This window comes from Agelaius tricolor, unplaced genomic scaffold (assembly GCF_023055355.1).
Source record: "Agelaius tricolor isolate 1412-34295 unplaced genomic scaffold, bAgeTri1.0.p SCAF_35, whole genome shotgun sequence".
In the NCBI taxonomy this organism is placed as follows: Eukaryota; Metazoa; Chordata; class Aves; order Passeriformes; family Icteridae; genus Agelaius; species Agelaius tricolor.
Window position 1 is genome coordinate 4,169,517 of NW_027269295.1, and position 26,558 is coordinate 4,196,074.

Here is a 26,558-nt window from a genome sequence, read left to right on the forward strand (position 1 = left end):
GCTTGTCTTGGTTTGAACAGACAGGTGTCTGCTAGGGAAGGCAGGAGCCTCCCTTGAAATGGAAAATGCAAACCCCCTCCCTCTGAATTGTTGTAATTTGAAAGTAAGGGGCTCTCAGGCAAAGATATGGGAATAGGAATAACAGTTCTGTACTGGAAAATTAAAAATACAAATGCAACAGTACAGAAAAGAAACCAAACCCCTGCCAGAGTCAGAGCAGTCCCTGTCCCCTGTGTGTCAGGGGGTGGCACAGCCCCATCCCATGGGGGCTCAGCCCTCCTGCAGTGCCAGCTGTGGCTCTGCTGGAGCAGGGATCCTGCACAAGGGGGGAGTTTTCCTCTGCAGCTCCAGGGCTGCTGCAGATGGGCCTGGGCTCCCTCTGGCCATGCAGGGCAGCAGAAGCTGCTCCTCTGGCAATGCACTGGGCAAAGGCTGCTGGGCTGTGCCAGCACCTCAGATTGGATCCAGGTAGGAATGCTTGGCTCCTGCCCTGGGCAATGCAGCATCTCCCCATGGGATGCTGGAATTGGATCAGCCCTGCAGGGACACTCAGTGGCCATGGACAGCAGAGATCTCCTGCAGGGAGGGTTGGCTGTGGGAGAGATAAAGAAAAAACTGCCCCATGGACAGCAGAGAACTGCCCCAGCTCTGACAGATGGGACAGAACACACACACCCAGCCTAAATAGAGGGACAGGGAGGGAATGAACAACATCCCTCGGGTGCAAGAGGGGCAGGATGCCACCCAGCAGCCAAACTGCCCTGTGTCCAAAGCTTGGACTGGCCTTGGTGACACCCAGGGGTGCTGCTGGCACAGCCACTGGCTTTGCTGGGTCATGCCAAGGTGCCATTTCAGAGTCGTGCCTCAGTTTCCCAGCTCGGCCCCCATGGCTGCTCTGCACTGTCACAGCCTCAGTGGTGACTTCTCACACATACAAAATCCAAATCCACACGTCCAAAGTACAGCGAGAATCTCTGCTCAGGGATGTAAATCCGAGTCAAACACTTTCTGTCTGTGTCTCCAGGGGAGAGCAGACACTGATGATCTGGGCAGCAGAGCCCCAGCTGGGGCAGGGCTGCTCCAGGCAGAGACTCACAGTGTCCTCAGGCCAGGCTGGGACAGGGACAGCCCCGGGGCTGTGCTCACTGCTCTGCCACCCCCAGCAATCCCCCCTGGCCTCCCTGCCCTGCCCACAGGGGTGGTCAGAGGAGCCAGGCTGCTGGAGGAGAGAGGGCAGCTGCCCGAGGATTTCATGGGAATTCCCCCTGCTGTAGGTGCACATTTTGGGGTCATTGGGATTGGGCTGTGTGTGGGACAGTTTGGGGTCATTGGGATGGGGCTGTGTGTGGCACAGTTTGGGGTCATTGGCAGTGGGGCTGTGTGTGGCACAGTTTGGGGTCACTGGGGTGTGTGTGGCACAGTTTGGGGTCATTGGGATGGGGCTGTGTGTGGCACAGTTTGGGGTCATTGGGATGGGGCTGTGTGTGGCACAGTTTGGGGTCATTGGGGCTGTGTGTGGCACAGTTTGGGGTCATTGGGATGGGGCTGTGTGTGGCACAGTTTGGGGTCATTGGCAGTGGGGCTGTGTGTGGCACAGTTTGGGGTCATTGGGATTGGGCTGTGTGTGGCACAGTTTGGGGTCAATGGGGCTGTGTGTGGCACAGTTTGGTGTCACTGGGCTGTGTGTGGCACAGTTTGGGGTCACTGGGGTGTGTGTGGCACAGTTTGGGGTCACTGGGCTGTGTGTGGCACAGTTTGGGGTCACTGGGCTGTGTGCGGCACAGTTTGGGGTCACTGGGGTGTGTGTGGCACAGTTTGGGGTCACTGGGCTGCGTGTGGCACAGTTTGGGGTCATTGGGGCTCTGTGTGTGGCACAGTTTGGGGTCACTGGGCTGTGTGTGGCACAGTTTGGGGTCATTGGGGCTGTGTGTGGCACAGTTTGGGGTCACTGGGCTGTGTGGGGCACAGTTTGGGGTCACTGGCAGTGGGGCTGTGGCCCAGCCTCATCCCCAGTGGGTGCAGCTGTGAGCAGCAGGTGAGCAGCACTGGCAGCAATGAGCCATGGAGTGCCCAGGTGTGCTGAGCAACCACCCAAGGGAGCAGAGGGCACACAGGGGCAATGCAGGAACATCAGGGGTGTAAAAGGTTGGTAAAGAACAAGAAGAGAAGATGTTTGCAGCCTTCTGAAGTGACCTGATGTTACCCTGCATGGGCAGGTGCTTGAAGCCTTCTGATGTGGTCTGGTGTTGCTCTGTTTGGGTTGAAGCCTTCTGAGGTTGTGTGGTGACGCTCTGTGCTTCGTGGCCATGTCAGCTGTGACGTGTGCTGTGCCACCCTGTGTTCATCCTGCTCATGCCAGGGCCAGCCCAGCCCCTTCACCTCCCCCCCTCTGCCCTGGCAAGGCTTGGCTTGCACCACCCCAGACCCCATCCCAAACTTGCCCTTGTGCTCATTATCCCTGCCCACGGCTCCCTGGGACCATCCCTCCCATCTTTTCCTTTTCCTCCAGTGGCAAATCTGCCCAGAGCCCCCAAGGCCTGGGACAGGGAGCTCCTGGGACAGCCACTGCTTCCCAAATCCCTTAATTATGAACGATGAACACTTGAAAATCTGACCCGAGGTGGCTGTTGTTGAGTCATCCTCTCTTTAATTGCTTGCAAATATTGCTCTGTCTCACAGTGTGGGCTGTAAATTACCTTCAAATACGGTGTGGAAGCTGTTTTACAGCTAATATATTGTTTCTTGGCAAAGTTTGGGATTAAATGGATCTTCCTGCTGAGCTAACAGCCCCTTTCCCTGGGAATTAGGCAGTGAGAGTGCTGGGATGGGGCTTGCTGACCTCTTGCTGGACCTTGCCTGCCCCTTGCAGGTAGGAAGAGCCACAGAGGGTGGGAAAACAAAAACTGGAGGCATTCAGTCCATCTGCTGTGATGATATTGGTGCCACTCACTGAGAGCCCCAGGAGTGCCAAACACTATTTATCAATATTTCCCAATACCCCCTAAGGTGAGTCTTTCTGAAGATTTCAACATGAGGGTTCATTAAGTGACTTCAAGTGAAAAAAAAGAATGAAAGCTGCTGTTCAGCAGTACAGATTTCCCCAGAGGCTTCTGTTATTATCATCTTCCCAGTTATGAGTGATTTATTCTTAATGTTCCTGGTTTGGAACTGCAAATCATTGCTCCTGTTGTGAATCCACTGCAGCTCTCCTGGGATGAGGGGACACAGCCACCAGAGGTGCCAGCATCCCTGTGCCTTCCCCAGCAGTGCCCAGGGCCTGGGCTGCCCCTCTGCTCCCCACCAGCCCAGGGCATCACCCCTGGCTGATGCCTCTTGAGCCCCAGACCTGGGGGATTAAAGGTTCTGCAGGAATGTTTGAGATGGGGATGGAATCTGAAGGTCTTTGCTGTGGGGTGGGGAAGCCTCTGGGGCAGCTCGGCTGGTGGAGTCAGGCAGGATTCCTGCCAGCAGCCAGCCCTGCCAGGAAAATATCCAAAAACCTCTGTTAGAATTGCCCCCAGATTTAACTTCATTTATTTATTCCCAGCTCTGGACTCTGAGTGTGTCCATCACCAAAATATATCTTAAATTAATTCCCATCTCTGGACTCCAAGGACATCTGTCCATCTGAAATGCACCTGTCCCAGGGGAAGGTGGTGGGAATTGTTTGGGAATCTGAGGAGAGGGGATGCAAAGCAGCAAACAGCAGCCACCTCTCTGGAGAGGAGCAGAGCACCTTGCAGAGCAGATGGTGGCCAAGCAAAGGAAGGAAAAGGTGCCTCCCTTGCATGCCTTGAGCTGTTGGTTTCTTTTCCTGGCACAGGATCAGATGAATTCCAGAGTTACAGAGGGGCTCAAGGCTGAGCCACTGCAGCAAAAGTCCCAGCAAGGATTTGGCACCAGCAGGTGACAGCTCAGGACTGCAACAGGATCTCCAGTCACATTAAAATGACAAATTTCCAAGCATGAAGTGATGACTTGGATGTGCTTTGTGTATGACTAACAGAAAATTAGATTTCACATTGTTTCTAGATCATACTTATAGTCACCCTGGGAGGAAATAGAAGGAATTCTTTGAAGCAAAGCATCCCCTCCCAAGAAATCAAGGTTATTTCAGGGGTTTATAACTTCCTGATGGCCATCAAAAAACAGGAGGCAAAATCCACAGCAACCTCAATCCAACGTCCCCCAAGCCACCGTGTCCCTCTGGTTATCTAGAAAAGGCAAATTAAGAGTTAATAAAGGCAAATTAGAGTTAAGGAAGGGACATTAAGAGTTAAGGAAGGGAAATTAAGAGTTAAGGAAGGGAAATTAAGAGTTAAGAAGTGCTACAGCTTTTTTCCCAACCTTCCTCCATAACTCCACAATGAAGGATAATTAATTGATGAAGGCACTTGCTCTGCAAACTAAAATTAGCTTTTTTTTTTTCCTTTCAGTGTGTGCAACCCACAAATTCTCAGCAATCCCAGGGGCTGCTGCTGGGGGATGGATCCTGGGCAGGTGTGGGGCAGGGGTCAGTCCTTCAGGCCTTTCCACTGCAGCTTGTGGAACAAAGGAGGATTTTTCAGCATCAGCCAGTGAGTTTGCTACATTTCATCCCCAAGTGCTCTCCAACTCCCTGAAAGGAGCTGGTGGACAAGTGGGGTCAGTCTCTTCTCCCATGTGGCAGGAACTGGGGACCAAAGGAAAAGGCTCCAAGTTGCACCAGGGAAGGTTTATTTCACTACCAGGGACAATTTCTTGGTGGAAAGGTCAGGCATTGGAACAGGCTGCCCAGGGCTGTGGTGGAATCACCATCCCAGGCTGCCCAGGGCTGTGGTGGAATCACCATCCCTGTGAGAGCTCAACAATTGTGCAGCTGTGATGCTGAGGGACATGGGTTAGTGTGAGCTGGCACTGCTGGGTTAAAGGCTGGGCTCTATGGGTTTAGAGACCTTCTCCAACCTTAATAACTCTGTGATTCCACCCTAAGGAGAGGCAGAAGGAATTGATTCCACCCCGAGGCAGAAGGAAGGAGAAGTGTCCGTGGTCTGTCAGTCCTGCACCTCTGAGAGCTTTGAAAACCCCTGCACATTCCCCTCCTCCCCATCTGCTTCAGGCACCTCCACTCGGGACTGCAAAGGGAAACCACAGCTCCCAAGACACACAGGGGTGAGTTAGATTGATGTTTCTAAACAAGGCTGATGGATGGAGAGGCTGTGGCTGTTTTCTGGGGGTGCCCAGCTGGGCTGTTCCTCAGCCAGCAGTCCCCTCACCAAAGCTTGGAAAACATCACCCACCCCTCAGGAAAAGCCTGGTGCAGTCAGCAAACCATTTCCTCCACCAGAAATACCTGGAAGAGAGTAAAAGAAGTGGAGAGGAAGGAAGCTGAAAAGCAGAGGAAGCTGGAAGGCATTCCCACCCCCAGCACGGGGACACTCAGGAGCTGGAAAGGCATAAAAGAGTATCAAAGGCCTTTGTTCACCCCTGGAGCCACAGCACTGGCAAAGGTGAGCGAGAACAATAAAAATTCCACCAGTCCAAGGTTTTCCTGGATGAATGTGAAGGCTTTCCTCAGTAAGAACTCTGAATAGTGTGAAAATAATAACAGAAAGCATTTTTGTTGTCTCCAGGGAGGAAGATGCATATAAAGGGGGTTTTCCTGGCTGGGTTGTGCTGGGTACAAAGAGCTGCCACCCTGATTCCAAAAGCCACCTTGAAGGAACACTGGAAGGAAATGTGTCCTTCCCTCCTTCCCTCTCTCCTTCAGCTAATTTTGTATTTCTCTTTCTGGCTGTCCTGCAGAGTAATGAACGTGGGTGATTTGCCATCAGATAAATTGCACACCATTAGCTGCCTGTTTAGAGAGCATATTTCCTCTTTGTGATGAGAGCTCAATATCTTTCCAATGAGTTATGGCTTGGAGATCTTCTAGACCTGGACTGTAAGTACCAAGCAATTACTGTGCTGTAATTCCAGGGCGTAATTCCAGGGCTGCTCTCCTCCCTGCTGCACTGAGTCTCTCTCCATCTTCCTCAGATGGACTGGAGGAAGCTTCTCCAGGTTTAAAAGAATGGATTAATGGCAGCTGTTCCCAGCAGCTCCCTTTTCCCTTCTTTTCCATCCCCTGCCCAGCAATGCTCAGTGGGCTCCATGGTTGCACTTTGTAATAGGAGTGGGTTGGAAATCACAGGAAAGTGGCCAAAATCTGGTGCCTACACACAAATTAAACCCTGGTGCTGCTGGCCCATTGTTCCCAAGCTCCCCTGGAGGGACACAAACATCCCAGCCCAGCATCTCCAGGCATGTTTGTGTCCCTTCACTGCCCTGCTCCCACCAGCACTGGGTCCAACGCCTTGGGCAAGCACCTCCCTGCCCAGGGCCACCTTCCTGTTTGCATCATGCCTTGGAGGGGCTGCCCAGAGCAGAGGCTGGACAAGATTAAGAGAATAAAATGGGTATTTATTAAAGGCCTTAAATAGATACACCCTGGACAGTCAAAAGCCTCCCAGAGTCCACACCCAAGATGGACGATGGCCACGAGTTTTTCAAACAATTTTAAGTTTGGTCCATTTACATACCAGAGGTTAATTCTCCAATTACAGCTTCAGGTAATGAAGTCACATTCCTCCTATTTGCACATTCCCCAATTCACTTTTGTTTATACTTTTCTGGGCCTGAGGCTGTAGGGTGTTCTTGGACCTCAGGCCTAGAGGGATTGTTTTGTCTGACCAAAATATGAATGAAGACAGTTCACCAACGCTTCATAAGGAGTTTAGAGTTATGCACTAATGCGGTACAGGATCTGAAAAATATAAAAGCTAAATCCTAAGGCATCAGCACAGCAGAAAGAAAATCCTTCCTTCCCTTTAGGAAAATCTCTGTGCCCTGGGACATGACCCCAGGGCCACGTTAGCATCTTTCATAGAAGTGATTATTGAGCTCTGAGAGCTCTGGGTGGTGGAACCTTCCCAAACCCTGCTGGGAGCAGAGTCAGGAGCAGGGCCCAGCTCCCAGCAAACAGCCTCATTCATGGATGATGGATAATATTAATTAAGGAAAACATTCCTGATGAGCAATGAAACACCAGAGTAACCTCAGATGGATGAATGGAGGGATGGGTGGTGAGCACCACAAACCCCTGATTTACCAGAGCTTCCCTTTCAGTAAAAATTATAAAAATGCTAAGCGGGAAACTTTCTGATTTTCTCTCTTTTTTATTTTTAACAGCTCTTCTCACTCCTGACATCACTGCACCATCAGGCCTTGGAAACTCTCCCAATGCACTCCCAAAAGGACTCCCAAAAGGATCGAGTCCCTGACAGCCTTGGTGGGGTGACCCCAGCCTGGGGAGCTGCTTGTTTGAATCAAAATCGTTCTGTTCTTCTTAATACTTTAATCCCAGGTAAAGAACCCCATCCTGAGACAAACCAGGTTCAGATTTGTCTCTCTGTTTCCTTTCTTCAGGAAAAAAAACATAAAAGAGAGGATTATTCGTTGCAATGAATATTTTTTTGAATGATAAGTAACAGCACAAACCTACAGGAGATATTTCAGCCTCCCAAACTGCTGACGTTGAAATGTATCCAGGAGACCATACTGTGAGTATTTTAAATAGATCAAATAATCCTCGCTTTGCAAAGCCAGATTTTTTGTGTCCCAGGCCCCAGGCAGGTGGAGTTCAAGTGAGTTTCGATGGAGCATTAATAGTGCGTTAATGAAGCCTCCACCCGCCCGCAATCTTCAAAGGCGCTCTTGTCTTTGAACTGTAATTGTCCACTGAGAAATGACAAAACAAACAGCAATTACTCTGGAAAAGGGTTATTTAAAAAAATGATGCCAGTAGGACTGGAGCCCACGAAGCAGCATTGGTGATAGATCCACATGGAACTGCTGCCAGTCGCTGGAGAGCTGGAAGCACAGAAGCGCCTTGTTTTCCTGTTTTCCTTCTTTTGCCTTTTCTCATTATTAAATTTTTGCAGCGGGAGCGATGCCCGGGGATGGAGGCAGATGGTGCCAGACCCAGAGGAGCTCCCAAAACATCCCCAGGATGCGGTGGGGACCGGGGCTGCTCCTCTGGCATCCCTGAGCTCGCCGCAATTGCATCCCTGGAAATGCCAAATAATTCCCCGTCACCCAGAGGCCGTTCCAGCATCAGCCACCTCAGGATGTGCCCTGAAACAGCTCCAGCCTCTCCAAAAAGGAGATCTCACCCAGCCTGGGGGCGTTTTTATTGGCACGATGCACATAATCCGTTATCTTTATTAGGACGGCCCCGTCCCTCTTTATGCGCAATCCGTGGAATTCTTTTCCTTGAGATAGCAAAACCCCCCGGATCTGCTGGGCAGAAAACTGCTGATAATAGCACGCAGCCATTTATTCTGTGTGGGATTGCTACAGCGAGAGCCCCGAGCAGGCAGTAGTGGGCAATTACTGTCGGCTCTGACCTGCAAATGGGAAAAAATTCCCCTTCCCAGGAAGGAGAACGAGAAGTTATGGACTGGACTCGGTGCTGTGGCAAGGCAAATAATAATAATAATTCTCTGTCTGGAAAGTGCTCCCTGCCTGCTCTGCCACAGCTTTCCACCTTTATTTTTGGAGCGTTTCCAGTTTCAGAGTGGTTTCTCTTTACCTGAAATACACTTTTTTTTCTCCTTTTAATTAAAAATTGAGTTTGTTGTTCAGATGTACCCCCCTGTAATTTTAGTATCTTGCATAAAAACATCAGGCAGCACGTGGGTGCTGTCAGCTCTATAAAGAAGCTCTAAAACCATGGAAGTTTTAGAGGCTGGGGAGGTGGATCCAGCACCTCCCAGCATCTCTACCCTCCAAAATGCAGGCAAAATAAATTCCTTCTACATTAACTTTCCCCTGTAATTTAGTCATTGCAAGCCCCAGGAATTTGGGATGAGGAAAAGTGGCAAAGCTCCTTTGCCTTTTCTTGCCTGTGAATAAATCCTAAGTATTATATTAATTTTAAACCCATAAAGAATATGAAAAGTGGGAACAAAGCACTCAGCTCCCTCCTGGTGGATAGTGCTTATCTTGTTTAGGAAATCAGCTTTAAATGAATGCTCAGATAAGCTAATTTTTTCATCTGTGGCTAGCACATTTTAAGTTGTTTTATTTAACGAATAAAACCCAATTTTGATACTGGTTTTTGGGCATCTTAAATTGAAAACCAATTTCCATCCAAATAGACCATGGCACACGGTGTGAGTCCAAACTTAATAATCATCTCATAAAGAAGAAATGCATCATTCCCTATATTATAACATAATAAAACCCAAGCACAAAGAATTGCTGTAAATGTACATTAGGCTACATAATTGCTTAAGTAACCTCCCACATACAAAGTGTTTTCTTCTGTTTAGCAAAACAGAGGAGTTTTAGAAGAATCAAAGCTGCAGGTTGGTGGTTACCAATAAAGAATCAAATTATGGGAATAAATAAAACACGCAAATGAGAAACAAGATTAAAAGCTGGCAATTTAAACCAAGCTTCCTGCTTTGCTCATTCAAATCATCATTAAAAGAGGTGGCTGAAATAAATCATCTCTGGAATTTTCAGCTTTCAACTCCTTCCCTGCCAGGGAAAGCTTGGGAAGGATGAGAAGCAGCCCTGGCAGGCTGAGGGATGCAGCTGGAAATGGTGGGAGAGTGGCAGGGGGACTTCAGTGTGGGGCTTGTCTTGGTTTGAATGGACAGGTGTCTGCTAGGGAAGGCAGGAGCCACCCCTGAAATGGAAAATGCAAACCCCCTCCCTCTGAATTATTATAAATTTTGAAATTAAGGGGCTCTCAGGAAAAGATATGGGAATGGGAATAACAGTTCTTTAGTAGGAAAATTAAAAATACAAATGCAATAGTACAAAACAGAAACCAAACCCCTGCCAGAGTCAGAGCAGGCCCTGTCCCCTGTGTGTCAGGGGGTGGCACAGCCCCATCCCATGGGGGCTCAGCCCTCCTGCAGTGCCAGCTGTGGCTCTGCTGGAGCAGGGATCCTGCACAAGGGGGGAGTTTTCCTCTGCAGCTCCAGGGCTGCTGGAGATGGGCCTGGGCTCCCTCTGGCCACGCAGGGCAGCAGAAGCTGCTCCTCTGGCAATGCACTGGGCAAAGGCTGCTGGGCTGTGCCAGGCTCAGATTGGATCCAGGTAGGAATGCTTGGCTCCTGCCCTGGGCAATGCAGCATCTCCCCATGGGATGCTGGAATTGGATCAGCCCTGCAGGGACACTCAGTGGCCATGGACAGCAGAGATCTCCTGCAGGGAGGGTTGGCTGTGGGAGAGATAAAGAAAAAACTGCCCCATGAACAGCAGAGAATGCCCCAGCTCTGACAGATGGGGACAGAACACACACCCCCAGCATATCTTGCATTTCCAACCTAAGACAGCGCTGAACTCTCATAGATTAAAAATCCTAAATTACAAGTGCCTAGAATGGATTAAAAGATCCAAATGATAAGAGCCCAAAGCTGCCCAGATCACTCAATCCTCCCCAGTCCCTGCTCCATCCAACACCACATGCTTGGGAAGACACTTGTCCCACAGCTGTTCCTGAATCCCAGGGTCAGGGAGAGAAAGGTGGGATTTGGGGAGAGCCAGAGGCACAGAAACACAGCAGACTCATGGCTGATGCTCCATTTTGCTGCACATCCCCTGAAGTTCAGGCACTGATGGGTGGCCCAGAGCCCTGGGGTGGGGACATGGGATCCTGGCCCCCTGAATCCACCCCTTCCTGAGTTTCTTCATGGGCAGGATATGCAAGTTTTGTAGGAAAATGTTCATAGGGATCCTCCCAGGGAGGCATCCCACCAGCAGGATGAGGTGAGAAGGGGCAGCAGTTTTGTCCCTGCTGGAAATCCCTCCCTCCTGGATGGGAGCTGGATCCACCTTCCTGCTCCCATGCTGGCAGGGTGCTGTGGGGAGCCCAGGGATGCAGGATCCCAAAGTCCCACAGAATGCCAAGACCCCCTGGCACCTCAGTTTGCCACCACCTGGGTGTTTCCCAGAATGAAGCAATGGAGGCTTCACATCCCTCCATGCCAGGCTCCCATGCTCTTACAGAAGAGGAGTCCCTTTGGAGTGGATGGAGAGAATTCTGAAGAGAGAATTTTGGGTTTTAGCAGGACCTGAGGCAGCCCAGAGGCCATGCAGGGTCAGGGTGGGGCATCTCCCCACTGGCTGTGGCAGCATCCTGGGAAGACACTCAGGAAAAAATCCAATTCCTTCCTGGCATCTCTGGCTTGGACTGGCTTCCAGAGCATCTTCCTTTCATATGAAACAGAGAAGCTCAGCAAAATGTAGCAGTAATGTGTTGTTTTCTATTCCACTGCTCAGCGAGGAGCCTCTGGGGATGGCAGGGAAGGAAGGGGACCTCAAAATAGCTGCAGCCACTGTGTGCAGTTGGAGAAGCACAGAAATCCCAAAATAAAGCAAACATTCTCCTTGCCTATTCCTGTTCCAAGGAAAGGGCTGGGGTGAGAGCACTGTGAGGTGCCCTCTGGTTTTGTTTGTTTGGGAATAGCTCCCAGCAGCTGCTGGGAAGAGACAGAGGATTCAAGGGGCAGCTCAGAGAGCCCAGGGCCTCCCTGGTCACAGCTGCTGGGAAGGGGGGACACTGCAGCTCCCCCACTGTTGTATTAGTGGGGTTCCCAGATGAAGGGAGGAATGATGAATCTGACTCCATGTTCTTAGAAATCTAATTTATTATTTCATGTTACTATATTATATTAAAGAATGCTATACTAAACTATACTAAAGAATACAGAAAGGATGCTTACTGAATGCTAAAAAGATAATAATGAAAACTTGTGACTCTTTCCAGAGTCCTGACACAGCTTGACCCTGATTGGCCAAAGAGTGAAAACAACTCACAGCAGAATCCAATGGAACAATCACCTGTGGGTAAACAATCTCCAAACACATTCCACATGAGCACAACACAGGAGAAGCAAATGAGATCAGAATTGTTTTCCTTTTCTCTGAGGCTTCTCAGCTTCCCAGGAGAAGAATCCTGGGCAAAGGGATTTTTCCAGAAAATATGAGTGCCACAGCCACCCACATGTGGCACAGCCTCCTGGCCTGGCATCCATTGCTGCATCCCAACAGGCCATGGGCAGATGCTGGGTGTGTGGGGGAGAGGAAATCTCTGAGCAAGAGAGGCCAGAGAGAGAAATCCTAAAATCACAAAATCACAGCCGTCTCCTCTGGGTGAGGCACCCACATTCCAGCAGCCAGGCTGGCTCCAGGAGCTGAGCATCTGCTGGGTTAACTGTGGGACACTGATGCCCTGTGCAGGCTGACCTAGAGCAGAGGCTGGGCAGAGTTACAGAATAAAGCAGGGATTTATTCAAAGCATCTCCTCCATGGATCCACCTTGGGCAGCACAAGAGCCCAGCCAGGGCTGCACCCAAGATCAACCAAAATGGCCCCAAAATGCACGGCCGGGCACGGGGTCTCTCCCTTGGATCAGTTCTGCTCCATTTGCATCTTGCAGTTCATTGTCCCATTCCAGCTTTAGCCCAGGCAGTCCCATCCTTGTTTCTCTCTCCAGCCCATGGTGTTTGTGCTCTTGGGCTGAGATTTGGATCATTTGTCCTTGGTCCCCAGCTGGAGCAGGAATTGTTTTGTCTCCCTGCTCTGTGCACAGAGCTCAGCATCCCCTGATATGAACCCAGACCCACACACTAAAGCAGAATAGAATCTGGAAAATACAAAAGCCAAACCCTGAGGCATCAACACAAGGGCCTGGAGGTCTCTTCCAACCTTAATGATTCCATGGCTGGCCCAGGGCTGCTGCAGACCCTCCCTGCTTTGGGCCAGGCCAGGGACAGGGCCACCCACACCCACAGCAGTGCCCGTGTGCCCCCAGCTCTGTGCTGACCCCCAGGCCCCCCAGGGCAGGCAGGGCCAGGCTCCAGCCCCCATTTGAAGCCTGGTGCCTGCAGTGGGACCACACAGAGCTGTGCCTGCCCTGTCTCCTCCATCTGTCCCCTGCCATGGCTCCAAAAGGAGACCTGAGCTTCATCCCTCCTCCTCATCCTCCTCCTGCCCCCAGGAAAGTGAGGAGATGCCTCCATCCAGCACAGGGAAAAGTGCTCACCAGCCAGGGCAGGGGATGGGATAATGGAAGCATGAGGAGAGTCTAATTCCCTCTGCTGGAGCTCCCAGGCAGAGATTTGGTGTCTGGGAGGGGTCAGAGGCCCCTCTGCAGGTCCCCAGCCTGGTCTCTGCTCAAGGAGCTGCTGCAGCTTTTGGTGCCTGCCTGACTTGGGCTCTGGCCAAGCCCAGCTCAGCCACTTCCAAGCTCTTCCCATGGCCTTGTTAAACCAAACTGGGCTTCAGCTGAAAGCAGCAGCACCAGCACCAGCTGTCCCAGGTCCCACAGGAGCCTTGTTTGCTGTATGAGGCACTCAAGGCTTTCTTTGTCTTGCCAAGAACAAGTGCTAAGGCAAAGCATGGGCCTTGTGCTGCCAGGAGGTACAAATTGGCACCCTCCAGCCATCCCAAAATAACCCAAACTTGTTTGACATAACAAGGTGATTAAACCAGTGAGAAATTCTGCTGCTCTGAGCCAACAGGACATGGTGACATAAAAGGAGTTTCAAATCTCAGCTCAATTAGGGGGAGGATGCAGATGGTTTTGGGGAGGGGGACATCTGCATGGGCCTCCCAGAGCTCACTGTGCCCTGCCAGCAGTGCCAGGCTGGGGCAAACAGGGGATCTGCATTTACCCACAGCTCCGAGGGCTGGGAGAACACAGAGATTGCCTGATTTGTTTGATTCCACCCATTTTCAGCTCCCCAGCTCCTTAGGGCGTGTGAGGACACCGCTGCCATGTGTCAGTGACCTGCCACCCCCTCCCTCACCCACTGCCCACTGTTCTGCTGCTGCCACACGCTGCAGTGGGAGCTGGGTGTGATAAAGCTGCTGATAACACAGACAGGTTGGGCTCTGTCAGCAAGGAACATTTTGGAACAGAGTCTTTGCTTCTGTCTCACCAGGCAGGGGAAGCAAAGCCAGGAAGAAGCTGCACAGCCCATGGATCTGGCACGAAAGGGAGGGAATTTGCCAGGATGGAGGGAAGCACCCACACAGGGTCCCAGGCTGGAGCAGGAGAGCAGCTCCACACCACAGGAGAACATCCAGAATCCAACCTGCTCCCAACATCAGCTGCCCCAGCAGCTCCCCAGGACCCCAGAGGACATCCCAGACCCCCCAGCCCTGCAGTGCCTGGGGAGACCTTCAGGGACCTGCAGAGCTCACCCAGGCCCCCATTCCCCTGTGCAGACCCTTCCAGCAGATTCTTGGTGACCTTCACAGGGCTGTCTCTGCTTGGCCAGCTCTCATCCCTGATGATTTGGAGCCTGTCTGGTTGCTGTCATGCAAATGGAGGGATGTTAAATCTTTGGCCAGCAGTAACTCACAGCCAGACAGAGCAGGGACTGACAATAACCAAAGGCTTTGAAATCCAATAGTCCCTAAACACTTTCAGGTGCTGCCTTTGCCTTTCTATCTTCAGGCTTCAGGGACAAATAATTCCTCCCAATCTGTGTTCCCAGCTCCTCTCTGCTGAGCTCCAGAGAAGGTTTTCAGTCAGGTCCAGCACAACGCGTGGCCATTCGTCACAAAATGATTTTCATTCATTTATCTCCATTCTGCCTTTTCAAGTCCTTTCCTTGCGTGCTACTTCGGCCAAATTCCCAATTCCCTGGATTTATTATCACTATAAAATGGTTGCCTGCTCCACAGCATGACCCAGACACGCTCCCCACTGCGATGCTTTAAAGGCCTTCGTCTGTTCCTATGGCAACTGGAAAAGGAGGCAAGCACTGCAGCCAGCACAGGGATGGATCCTGCCTGGATGCTGCCATCCCTTCCTGCCTGCCAGGAGACCAGGACAGCACGGGGGGATGCACGGTGCTGCAGCCAGCAGGGCAGGAACACGTTTTCCTGTGTTTTCCTGTGTTTTCCTGGTGTTTTCCTGTGTTTTCCTGTGTTTTCCTGTGTTTTCCTGGTGTTTTCCTGTGTTTTCCTGTGTTTTCCTGGTGTTTTCCTGGTGTTTTCTGTGCTCTGCTCACCTCGTAGCAGCTCTGCTGTGTCCACACCTGGCCAGGAGGATGTGGCAGTGCTGGATGGAGCTCAGATTGTCCCGAGGGACACAGGCTGAGCTGGGATGGAGGTACAGGCACAGGGAGCTGGGAGCCCATGGTGGTGTCCAGCTGGGCTGGTCACTCTGATGGTCACTCTGATGTCCACTCTGAGCTCCAAGTGAAACACCTCACACAAACCCACTCCCTCCAAAGCAGGCAGCTCTGCCCCAAAAAGCTGCTTCTGCAAATCCCACTGCCTTCAACCTGTTGATAGACACTGAGGCCTTTTCCTTTCATTTACTGCTGTTATTCTCTTTTAATTCTTTATTAATCAATTCCCACATCAGCCACTCCATCAGTTTGCCCGGAATCGAAGTGGAGCTGACAGCCCTGTAATTATCCAGGTCGTCTCATTTATCCTTTTTAAACACTGGCAGAGACCTCACCTGGGAAATCAGCAGAGCAGATTCAGTTCTTGCTTTTGACACAGACACGATTTTGTTTTTCCTCCTGTGATGGGTCCCAGCCCTCAATCTGTGGATCCTGTGGGAGCTGCCAAAGCAGAACTTTGCACAGGGCCATGTGCACCATCACTGTCTCCTGCAGCATCCCAGCTTTCATTTAAAACTGGGAAAACAGCAGGGGAGGAAGGGCTCCCCATCCTCCCTGCAGCACAGGGGCTGGGCCCTCTGCTGCTCACAGAGCTGAGCTCCAGGGAAGGCACTCTCAGCTCTCACCACATTGCACAGAGCATTTCCTGAGCACCCCCTCCTCCAGTTTGAACAAAGCTCTTCAAAAGTGAACAAAATCTTAACAAGTGGGGCAAATTGGATTATTTCCTTCTGGAAATAAGCCAAGGGGGGCTGCAGATTACCCCACTCTGGGTGGTCCTGACCTCTCTGATGTCCTCATGTGGCTCAGGTGACAGCACACAGGAACATCCCCACAGCTGGCCATGGCCAGGGGCTCAGCCCCAAGGGGAAGGTGATGGGCAGGACCCCCCTGTGTCCCTTCCTTCAGTGATGCTGGGACCAGCAGCCATCCCACAAGGATTCACAGCTGCTGAACTTCCCCTGCTCAATCCTGCCCAGGCTGAGCTTTCCCTGGTCCATCAAAACCCTGTAAAGCTGCAACAGCCTCCAAGAAAATGAGCAAAACAGCTTTTGCAGGCAGCAAACATCCCTGCCAGGGCTCCTGCAGCAGGTAACTTACAGCACCATAAATCTGTGTACAGCATCTTCTGAGGCCAGGCTGCTTTTAACACCCATCAAAAGCCACTGGAAAAAGCCAAAGGAGATGGAGAGGAGAGTCAATCCTCTGGAGATGAGCCCTGGCTGTGTGCAGGGGAGGCAGCACATTCACACAGCCCCTCTGCCTCTGCTCCAGCTCCCCTTTGCTTCCAATTTTACACTCAGCAGAGATGCTGCTTATTCAGGCAGAGCCTTGAGCAACTGGCCCAGCCCCTGGGCTCGCGTGCAGATGGTGCAAAGCACTGGAGAGAGGCTTGGGAGAGGCTCCCCCTCCCCTGGCAGCAGCACAGCCGTGACACTGGCAGCAGAGAGGGGCAGAAAAGCCTCAGCTCGCTCCATCTGGCAGCCAGAGCTCAGGGAGCAGGGCTGGAGGTGAAGGGGAAGGAGTTTCTCTGTTTACTCCCTTGCAGGAAGGAGGAGGAGGAGGTTAAACTGGGAGCAAGAGCCCCTTTGCCAGCCTGGCAGGGAGCACTGAGCTGAAGTGGTGAGCTCTGCTCACCCCTGCCAGAGCAGCATCACCAGGGTTTGTTAAACACAGAGTTCCTGGTGCTGGGCTGTGCTGGGAGTGAGAGCAGCATCACCAGGGTTTGTTAAACACAGAGTTCCTGGTGCTGGGCTGTGCTGGGAGTGAGAGCAGCATCACCAGGGTTTGTTAAACACAGAGTTCCTGGTGCTGGGCTGTGCTGGGAGTGAGAGCAGCATCACCAGGGTTTGTTAAACACAGAGTTCCTGGTGCTGGGATGTGCTGGGAGTGAGAGCAGCATCACCAGCGTTTGTTAAACACAGAGTTCCTGGTGCTGGGATGTGCTGGGAGTGAGAGCAGCATCACCAGGGTTTGTTAAACCCCCTCTGGGAAGCAGCTTTAGACCAAAGGATTTGTGTGGGATTGCTGCTCAGCAGCAGAAGGGTTTGTTCTGAGCAGGGGGATACCAGGGGATGAGGAAAAATGGCATTTTAAAGCCCAAGGCTGCCCGGGGCTCCCTGGCATTTCCCTCTTTGTGCCTCCCAGCAGGTCCCACGAGCCAAAGGGCAGCTGGGTGTGTGGAGGAGGTGATGCCTCGGGGAGGATGTTCTGCAGGGGCTGCTCAGCACTGCTGCCAGCAGGGAGGGAGGGATGGAGGCAGCAGCAAACCCACAGCAGCATTTTCCAGCCAGGAAAGCTTGGAAAAGGCAGCAGCCTCCAAGGAAGTGTTTGTGAGCACGGGCTCACAGAGGAAGCTCAGCACTGCTCCAGAGAGGCTGGAATTTGTGTCAAGGAGGAGATCAGGTCAGCTGCCTGCCTTCCCCCGACCTGAGGGCAGCTTTGGAGGCTCCCTGGGCAGGGGAAGGGATCCTTGTTCCAGGACTGTAGGAGCACTGGGGAATGGGACAGTTGGGATGGAGATGAGAGATCTCTGCAGCCAGGACTGGAATTTGGGGTTCATTGCAAAGGGCCTGGGGGCAGGGCCCTGCTGGGAGCTGCCAGGCACAGCTCAGAGCAGGACTGAGAGAAGAGAGGGGGAGAGAGGATGAGAGGGTAAGAGAGTAAAAGTGTAAGAGAGTGAGGTTCTCCTTACAATACAATAAATCTTCTTCTGTGCTGAATATTCTGATTCTCACTAACCAATCTAGTACAATATACAAATTCTATAGCATTTACATACAGCCTATAAGAATCACTACATTACCATACTGTGCTACATTTTAAACCCTAAAAACTCCTCTTTGGACCCCTTCTGCCAAGCTGTAGGGTCTGCTCTGACCCTTGGGCCTGTCTGCAAGCAGAGGGTGTTGTTCCATCAAAAGGGGATCACCTTCAGCTGGCCACACCATTGTTTTCCAGTTGTTCAGTAACTGAGGTATCTCAAAGCTTGCTTTCATTTCAGTCTCGCTTATAGTTTCTATAGTCTCAAAATCTTTTGCCAGACAATCATATTTATAAGGCTTTCCTGTTTCATCTTCCCCAACACAGGACAGCTTGGGGAACATCACGGGGATGGTCCCATCCAAGACACTGAGCCCCAGGTGTGCAGAGCTGGGGAGCCCACCCTGAGCTGGCAGGTGAGGGGCACCCCTGTCAGAGCAACAGGGACATCTCCACCGAGATTTCTGAGCCTGACATCCCTGCCCATGCTCAGGCTGCTCCGTGTTCTGCCTCTCCTGGCTCTGAGCTGCTTTCCAGCTGACTCTGGGGGCTGGGAAATTAGCAGAATGGGTTTGGGGTACTTTCAGGAGCTCTTTCAATGTTGATGACTGCTGGTGGATTAAGAGCATAGAGAAAATGAAGTCTCTTCCACCACAGAATAATAAATAGCTCCTACATAACCTTTTGCCTAATCAGAAAATAGGACTGGACTCCAGAGCATGTCAGGTTTTGATCTCTCAGCCGAATCTGCCATGCAAGGAGCCTGTTGGTAGTAAATTTTTGTCTGTGTTTGATACAGTTCAGTTCAGAAAATGAGCAGAGAGCAGATTTCAGAGACAATGTGAGAAAACATTCATGTTCTGCCTAAATTTCAGTCACCCATGTAGCCTTTTTTTTCTCTCTCTGCCCCAATTTCAGTGTACATTGTAAGAAAAAAGGCCATTAACATTGAGAGGGGAAATGCCATTAAAATGTGAAGATGCTCAAATGCCAGGGCAATGGGGTCTGGGTAATTCCCTAAGACACCCTGAGGTTTGAAGGCTGACACAGGCTCTCCCTGTGTCCTGCCTTCCCTGTCCTTTCACCACAGTGCTGGGGTGTTGGGAAGGATGAAAGTTTGACAAGAAAGTCTCACAGATATGTGTGCTGAGCAGAAAGATTTTTAAATGTAGAGTCTGATGAAGGAATAGAGATGGAAGCAAGTTTTGATATAGAAGAAAAGAATTGCTGAGCCAGTCTCTCTGGATAACCAAGGAGCAAAGGGTGTGTGAGTTAGAAGGGGTTTTTATGGCTTAGAGCAAAGGATAAACCCACCCCAAACAAGAAGATGTTTTTACCAAGCAGGAGAGCACAGGCAAACAAGGCAGCAAATGTTGCAAGTAGAAAAAAGGTCTCAGAATTTTCCACTGCAAGAAAACTGAAAAACAACTTCTAGCTTAAACTGTAATGTACTAACTTTTAGTGATTGGAGAATGGTAACATGAATGTGGTAATTATAGGAGTTATGATAGGCTATAGGTAAAAGTTAAGGTATAGATTGGTTCTACTGTATTAAGATGCTCAGCAAAGAAAAGTCTATAATGCACTGTAACCAAACCCAAAGGGTGTCCAGGCCTGCCTGCAGCTGGAGCTGACAGCTGTGGGCACAGCTCTGTCACCCACAACCCTGGACTGCTGTGACACCTTGGGTACAATAAACTGCATTTTGGAGAGCTGCCTGGAGCCCCACATCTCCCATTCAGGCTCTTACATTGGGGTTCTCTCTCCAGCAGCACGAGGGGATGGCTGGAGGCAGCACAGACACCAGAGGTGAAGGAAACCCCCAGGACCCTCCTGGCAGAGCCCTGGGCAGGGGAGGCAGGGCAGGAGCACAGCCCAGAGCAGAGCAGCTCCACCAGTGCCACTGTGAGAAACGATGCTCACGTCCAAAAAGTGGAAAAGGTTTATTAAACCTTATCAAAAATACAACAGAAGACTGAATAGAGGAAATATTGTGGGAGCAGAGGATTTTTCCCACCATGTGCTCATCTACACAATGGATGTTCTGCCTTTTAACCCTTTAGCCCCTCCCAAAGTTCTGTCCATCAACTCCTTCTTCACTGTCCAGTGGTGGAGTTTTACTTTTTTAGATCCTTTTTGGAGGTCAGGTGGTGCCATAGCAACGAGCCAACCCTCCCAAATGCCCCAAACCCAGGCCACCCCCTGATAACAATGCAAAAGGGAGGAAACCAAACTATAAATCTATAAAACTTCTCCTAACATATACATAATATTTGCCCTTTAATTGTGAGAGTGAACCATTTCATTGCTCATCTATCACACCACAATCCAGGCTCACCCTGCAGTTTGGAGAACCACCCTGGAGACAGTGAGGACAAGCCCCAAACAGGTTCTGGGCATGGCAACCAGCCCTCCCACAGGTCCCTATTCCCAGCACACCACACAGAGGGAGCCCACTGCTGCCTGAAAGGCCCTTAAAAAGCTGTGTTCAATACCTGTGTGGTTGTTAAAAAGCCTGGCATCGATTCTCTTTGCACAGCCCCATCAGCCCATCCCTCCCCGACCTCCCAAGCCCCCAGCACTGGGATCCCTTTGTGTGGCAGCAGTTTATGTAACACACTCAAAATGCATCAAAACTCTGCAGAGGCACCTGCAGAAAGGCCTTCTGAGCACACCTAAAGCTGTTTGTTCACCAGATGGAAGATACAGGGCACAAACTACTCCCAGGGATATTACAGAGTGTGCTCTTTGCTCTCACCCTGGCACTACCCAGAAAACTTCCCAGGAATTCAGGAGTGCTGAGGATTTAGTGGCTGCAGGGATGAGGCTGTGAAAAATAAATGGGCTTTGTTTGGTAGCTTCCTGCCACTTGCGGGAAACAAAGTGGTTTCAAACACCACGGTTTTTAAAGCTGGGTATTTTCAAAATAAAGAAGTGAGGGAGATTTCCAGCTGACATCTGAGCAGCAAGATGAGCTTGGGAAGAGCTGGGGAAGGAGATGGAGGATTTGGAAATGCTTAGCCCTTCTTCCCTGCCACAGCAGCACTGGGAGAGAGTGAAAGAGCCTTCAGCCTCACAGGGTCTGCACCACACAGCTGTGGGAGTGACCCCTGTGAATGCCACCTCTCCCACGTGCCCAGGTTTTGTGCAAGAGCAGGAAAGATTTTGGGAACATTTTGGGTGTGTGGGGTGAGCGTCACTCCACTCACCTCAGGCTGGGATTTGAGGCAGGATGAAGAGCCTCAGCCCCAGCAGGCAGCTGTGGACACATAGCCCAGCAGCTGGAGGAGGCATTTCCCTCATTTACAGCAACTTCCCAGGACCCCAGGTCAGAACTGAAAGTGGTTGCTTTTTGAGAAGCTATTTAGACCTCTACAGAGGAGCACACACCATCTCCATAAATTCCAGCTGTGTGGAGGGCAGCAGGATCAGAGAATGTGTCCTGACCACGAATCCATCAATCTCTTCAGGAAAGAATCAATTTTTATGTGCTCGTAGCTGTGGGGATTATTGTTGACCTTGTGTGATCATAAATAGAAGGCACTTTTGGCACAGCCCCTGCTTTCATCTGGCTCCTCTTTATCTTTCTCTCTCTCTCCACTTCCCCATTTTTGGAAGGTAGCTGCCTACTTTGCACCTGCCTACAGCAATCTCCTTTGGAAACATCCATGCATCTTTAAAGGCAGAATGCTGTCAGAGAATCACAGAGTGCTTTGGGTTGGAAGGGAGCCTAAAGCTCATCTCATCCCACCCCTGCCATGGCAGGGACACCTCCCACTGTCCCAGGCTGCTCCCAGCCCTGTCCAGCCTGGCCTTGGGCACTGCCAGGGATCCAGGGGCAGCCCCAGCTGCTCTGGGCACCCTGTGCCAGGGCCTGCCCACCCTCACAGGGAACAATTCCTCATTCCCAATATCCCATCCATCCCTGCCCTCTGGCAGTGAAGCCATTCCCCCTTGTCCTGTCACTTCCTGTCATTGCCCAAAGTCCCCTTGGTGCTCCTGGGCTCCATCTCCACCAGGGAATGCAGTGCTTGGGTTCCCGTGAGCAGGACAGAGCCCAGCTGGGGATGGGATGGGGCACAGAGCAGCCTGGGACGGCCCCCAAACCTTCACCATGCCCTTTTACCCCTCCCCACAGCTGTGCTTTTTGCCACTCTGCACCCACAGATTGGTGACCCCAGGATGAGCTGGGCTGTTCAGCTGGGAGCTGTGGAAATCATCCCACAGCTCTGCCCTCCTCCACTGTCTTGGTTTGGAAAGCCAGGTGTCCGCTAAGGAAGGCAGGAGCCTCCCCTGAAATGGAAAATGTAAACCCCTTCCAAATTGCTATAAATTTGAAATTAAGGGGCTCTCAGGCTTAATTATTCCTGGGAGCAGGAATAACAGTTCTTTACTAGGGAAAAAAATAAAAATATTAAAAAAAACAATGCAGTGAACCAAACCAACACTGCCAGAGTCAGAACCCAACCTGACACCCTGTGGGTCAGGGTGCTGGCAGCAGAACCATTGGAATTGTGGCTCAGCCCTCCTGCAGTGCCAGGGGTGGCTCTGCTGGAGCAGGGATCCTGTAGAAAGGTGCAGTCTCTGCCTCTGAAGATCCAGGGCAAGAGGCAGCTGCTGTTCCTCTGGGGAATCCAGTGGAGAAGCTGTGCTGGTGTTCCAGAATCTCAGATTATATCCAGGTAGGAATGCTTGGCTCCTCCCTCTGGGCTCCCATCTCCCAATGGGATGCTGTAGTTCTTATCAGCCATGCAGGGACATTCAATAGCTGTTATCAGCAGGTGTCTGCCCTGAGAGAGGATTGGGTGTGGAAGAGATAAGGAAAACTGCCCACTGAACAGAAGAGCTGCCACACAGATGGCAAATAGAATTTGCTTGGCAATCCAGGACATCCAGCCAGCCCCCACGGCTGCAGGACCCTGGGAGGATCAGCCAGATCCACTCACAATCATCATTAACTCAGGAAAATTGGGACATGAAACTGGGACAATTCATGAGCATTAACTATTAACATTAACAGTGGCCAGCACGGGTCCCTCAGCCCATGGCTGGGGGCACAGAGCCTGCCAGCCCTGCTGGTTCTCTGAATTCTCAGCCCAGGGCTGCCTTTTCCTCCTTCTCCAGCACCCAAGCAATCAACTGAATAAAGAAGGAAGCAGCAGTTAACCCAGCCTCTCCATCAGCCTGCTGCCCAGCCTCTCCCAAATGGAAGCTCACAGCTCTCCCTGCCGCTCCAGGCACAAGAACACAAGGTCACCAATTACTGTTCACCCTCTGCCCATCTCCACCCACACCTGAGTCAGCCTGAGCTGCCCACAAACCAAGGACAGGCTCTTCCACAAGGCAGCTGGGGCAGGGCATTGCTGTCATACCGGCTGTGACCTGGGGTTTTCCATTCTTCCCACTCTGCAGCCTCTCCCCAGAGCATCTCACCCCATTCCTGGGAGCCCCACAACAGCTTTCAGCTCTGGGATGAGCCACGAGGCTGGATTGTGTTTCCCACAAAGCATCACAGCCTCAGGGATCCCCCAGGAATGAGGCAAGGCACAGGTTCTGTGAAATTACTGAGAAAGAAAGAAAAAAAATATATATTTTACAGACTCATCTCCTGCACAGGCAGGCAGGACTTTGAAAGTTGCAGTGCCTTGTAAAATCTGGGTCAGTTTTGTGAGATTATTTTGAAGGAGTGGAAAATCATTCTGACAACATCAAACTACCCCATTTGGGCTTTTTTTTTATTATTTTTTTCCCCTTTGAGTGAAGTGCCTTGGAATGACTTTTAGTTCTTTATAATCTAGTGAAGTTAAATCAAAGTTAGAGCCGAATAAATGCCCCAAATGATTGGTGGCAGAGCTGTGAACTCTCTCTGAGCAGCAGCTGGGTCTCTCACCAGGCCAGCACTGCCATAGCTCATCAAGTGAGGCAGTTCAGTCACCCTCCCCTCTCCCTGCTGCCCCTCCAAGCCCAATTTCCTTCTCTTTCCAAGCCAGCAGACACCACCCACCCTGAGAAACTCTCAGGTGGCTCAGGGGGCTGTATTTGTTTAAATATTCCTATCTATATTTCAGAGTTTTCTTTGATTTGCCTTTTTTTTTAATTAACTAAGGAAGTTCACAAAAGGTTGGCAAAGTGTACCATGGTGATACTGTGAAATACTGCAGTTGTGTCTCCTGTATGTTTAAAGTAAGAGGGATGTGACAAACTGGATTTGGCAGGTATTTTCTGGAAATTTTCAGGATTTTCAGGAAATTTTCAGGAGAGCTGGGAGTTGTGTTCCCATCTGGGAACAACTCATGGGCTCTCTATGGGATGGGAATGAGAAAATATTTGCCCTGCAGCACCCCCAGCTCAGGGAGGGGAAGCTGTTTCCATTCTGTCCCTGGCAGGGCCACCAAGGGAAGGTCCTGCTGCCCCACCAGGGGCAGAAACACCCCCTGCCCATTCCCAGCACGTGGCAAAGCCACCACCCCATGTGCTGGGACCCACCTGGGGACATGAATCTGTGTGACAGCACAGTGTGAGAGCCCTGGGCATCGCCAGGATTCCCTGCTCAGTGGGGATCCCCCTGGATCAGCACCATCTCCACCCCTCTCCCAGGAGGGGCTGACCCCATCCACGGCTGGGACCTGCCCTGAACACAGCACAGCAGAGCCAGGGGAGCAGAGTGGTGCCCAAGGGGACAACAAGGCCACCCCATGGGCAGGGAATCACCCCAGACCCCTTGGGGAGGACAGGGAATCACCCCAGACTATTCAGGGTGGGCAGTGGATCGCCCCAGACCTCTCAGGAAGGGCAGTGGGTCACCTGAGACCCTTGAGGGAGGGCAGTGGATCGCCCCAGACCCTTCAGGGAGGGCAGTGGGTCACTCCAGACCCCTTGGGATGGACAGTGGGTCACCCCAGACCCCTTGGGGAGGGCAGGGGATCACCCCAGGCCCCTTGGGATGGGCAGGGAATCACCCCAGGCCCCTCGGGGAGAGCAGGGGATCACCCCAGGCCCCTTGGGGAGGGCAGGGGATCACCCCAGGCCCCTCGGGGAGGGCAGGGGATCACCCCAGGCCCCTTGGGATGGGCAGTGGGTCACCCCAGGCCCCTTGGGATGGGCAGTGGGTCACCCCAGGCCCCTTGGGATGGGCAGGGGATCACCCCAGGCCCCTTGGGATGGACAGTGGACCACCCCAGACCCCTCGGGGGGCTGCAGCTGCCCCATCTGTGAGAGGGCCCCCACCCCAGGGTGCTCTCATGGTCACCCACCTCCAGCCCCCTCCAGGCACAGCTCATCAGGCTCTGGCTGTGAGGACAGCAGACAGAGCAGGTGATAATTTCATTTCCCTTGCAAATGAGCCCACGGTCCTTCCCCACCCCCAGCACCTCATCAGCAGAGCCATCATCCCCACCCCACTCACTTCAGCTCATCCCCCAGCCCTGACAAAGCCATTCCCACCTCTCCATCTCCCTGCAGGCAGGTTTGCTCACCACTGAAGTTACCACAGTTAACTGTGGATGTTAACAAGAACAACTTGCTTTGCCAGCAGATGTGGGTCCCTAAACCACCATCCAGCACCAGCTCCTGCAGCCCTTCACCTGTGGCTTGGGGTGGGACAATGCAAAGGGTACCCTATACAGAAAAGGGGCTTTGTGGATGTGGGATCAGGGCTGAGGTGTGAGATGTGGGTGCAAGAAACTGGAAAACCCAAACAGGTCCCATCCCAGCATAAGGATGTGACAGTGTTCACAGGGGTCTGAGGATGAGGGAAGAGACGAGGATCTGACTCCATGTTTCAGAAGGCTGATTTATTATTTTATGATATATATTATATTAAAACTATACTAAAAGAATAGAAGAAAGGATTTCCTCAGAAAGCTGGCTAAGAATAGAATAGGAAAGAATGATAACAAAGGCTTGTGGCTCGGACAGAGAGTCCAAGGCAGCTGACTGTGATTCATTAGAAACATCCAAGATGGGCCAATCCCAGATGCACCTGTTGCATTCCACAGCAGCAGATAACCATTGGTTACATTTTGTTCCTGAGGCCTCTCAGCTTCTCAGGAGGAAAAACCCTAAGGAAAGGATTTTTCATAAAAGATGTCTGTGACACAAGGACCCCCCCCAAATCCCCTCCACTCCTCACAGGGAATATTTTATCCCTGTTTTCCCCCCTTTGCCTTCCTCCATCGAGGCTTTCCCAACCCCACTGCTACCCCGTGCAGGGTGGGTTCCAAAATCAGCCAGCCCAAATCCACAGGCCCTGCCAAGGCCCTGCTTTGCTGTATTCCAGCACCCCTGGGAGCTCTCCTGATCTCCCCACAGACCATTCCCATCACAGGTGCTTTAAACTCCACCATGCTGGAGCACAGTGATTAAAAACAAGCCTGAAACCTTCCCAGGGAACTCAGAGCAAAGCCCAGGCTGCAGAAAACTCCAGAAAACAAAGACTGGGAGCTCCTGATTCCCCTCCTGGTCAGGGGTGGGGGTCACAAGGGGCAGGCACTGGGTGATGGTGTCACCTCCTGAGGTGCCACCTGCCCTGGGATCCCCACTGGGGTCAATGCACAGACTCCAATGGCATCAATTCAGATCCCAGCAGGCTCCAACCCCCCAGAGAGCTCTGAT